General features: G+C 36.0%; 1 pseudogene; it reads left to right on the top strand.

Moving 5' to 3' along the window:
• The first annotated feature begins 1,021 nt into the window (after positions 1–1,021).
• LOC143560707 (secreted RxLR effector protein 161 pseudogene) lies at positions 1,022–1,495 on the top strand (annotated as a pseudogene).
• The last annotated feature ends 623 nt before the right edge of the window (positions 1,496–2,118 follow it).

Here is a 2,118-nt window from a genome sequence, read left to right as displayed (position 1 = left end):
TTTGTTCGGTTTTCAGGTTACTAATGTCGGTTAGTTGATTTTTTTTTATAACTAGCCCGCAACCCTACCCTATTAAGGTTTGGGTTTGTCAGTTGAGAAAAAAATATCATTTACGAAAATAATTTTGGTTGGCTATATAATGCATTTCAGGTTATTTGGGATGACCGAAACCTTTTTTTTTTTTTTTTGTTAAAAAAATAAACTTGATACCCGAACCTAATTATAATCTGGCTTTGTCGGGCTAACCTGTTTAATCTTATTTAGACCTTTCGATCCTATTTGACCCGACCCTAATTAGTTTTTTCGGGTTAACTTAGAAAATTCCAAATCCTGCTAAAATTAATCGATTTCCCTCCACAATTTTGAAAGTCACTAATGTTCTCCCTCCTCACAAAATTCCCTCCCAAGTCCCTACTATCCGGTTCCCGCCAACTCCCTCACCCCTAAATCAATATCATTTGTTTAATTTCATTTGTTGCATTCATTTTAGTTTTCTGGCCGTACTACCCAAATAAGGCTAGTCAATTAGGTTTCAAACTGATCAAGGGGAAGGAAATTGAAGCAGTCACCCCTTTGAATAATGTGACGGTAGAGCTTTCAAACCAAATGGAGAAATCCCTTAAACCACGTTTTTCGACTTGTCACTTTAATATTGGTAGTGAAGTTCCATCTTGCTCATGGTTGGAGTTTCAATTTTATATTAGTGCGTCAAGTTCTATATCTGTGGCTGGTCTTTGCCTTAGTGCTTCTGGCTACTCATTTTGATAGGTCTTCTATTGGTTTGTTTGGGTTGAAGGTTAAAGTTGTTTTTTTTGTCATTTTGTTTTTGTTTATGTTGTCCTAGATTGTTCGGCAATTTATGTTTTGTATATTTGGGTGTTGCGGCGCAGCTTTTTTGTCCGGTAACATACCACTTCATTCTAATATTTTGAGCTTAGCAATAAAAAATTCATGTTTGTTACATAATAAAAAAATTTTAATGAGTGCAGGTTAAAGCGAGTGCAACCCGACTCGAATTCCTATGGAACATCGGTTGCAAGTAACGAAAGATGAAGAAGGAGAACCCGTTGATGCAACCGAATATCAGAGAATAATCGGTAGCTTAAGGTATTTAACACACACGAGGCCTGATTTGAGTTACTCAGTTAGAGTTGCTAGTAGGTTCATGCAAGAACCAAAACAATCCCATATGCAGATTCTGAAGTATATATTACGGTACGTACAAGGCACGAGTGGATATGGTTTAACGTATGGTTGCGGTAGTAGAGAGTTGATTGGTTTTTGTGATAGTAGTTATGGTATGGATGAAACGGATGGACGAGGTATCACCGGAATGACGTTTTATTATGGTGGTGTATTGATCTCATGGCTCTCACAAAAGCAACAAACTGTAGCCTTGTCGTCGTGTGAATCTAAGTACATGGCAGCAGCAACTGCGGCTTGTCAAGCTATATGGTTAAGGGGATTGTTAAGCGAGTTAACCGGGCATGAATAAAAGGTGGTGACGTTCCATGTGGATAATAGATCTGCCATAGATTTGATGAAGAATCCCTGTGTTTCATGGAAGAAGTAAGCATATCAATATTAGATTTCACTTCATTCGTGAATGTATTGAATGTGGTGAAGTCCAAGTTGAGTATATTAGTGGAGAGAAACAAAAGGCGGATATTCTTACAAAAACGCTACCAAAGTTAAAGTTTGAAGAGATGAGGAAATTGTTCGGGATTGAAGATTTAAAAGGAACGAATCAAGATTAAGGGGGTGAATGATATATTTAATCCTGATTCGTTAAAGATAAAATCGAGGGGTGGCTAGGTCGATCTCAAGAAGGATAAAGAGGAGATCAAATTCAAATATATTAAGTTTTATTTATGTTTATCTTTTATTAGTTTCCTAGTTGTAGTCAAATTGTTTTACTAGTTTCTATTTCTAGTCAAGTTATGATATCTAGGTCTATAAATACTTTGAAGTTTTTATCATTATATAAGAGGAGTTGAGAAGTTAAAAAAACCCCACCTAATCCCTCCTATTTCAATATCAACTTTCGATCTCATTATTAAAGGCCATCATCACAAAACCCTTTATTTAATATTCTTTCAAATAACCCACTGATTGATC

The sequence above is a fragment of the Bidens hawaiensis genome, unplaced genomic scaffold (genome assembly GCF_021521415.1).
Source record: "Bidens hawaiensis isolate Kalapana, Puna unplaced genomic scaffold, B.hawaiensis_p1.1 tig00020430_1, whole genome shotgun sequence".
NCBI classification, from domain to species: Eukaryota; Viridiplantae; Streptophyta; class Magnoliopsida; order Asterales; family Asteraceae; genus Bidens; species Bidens hawaiensis.
This window is presented reverse-complemented; position numbering and strand designations above follow the sequence as displayed.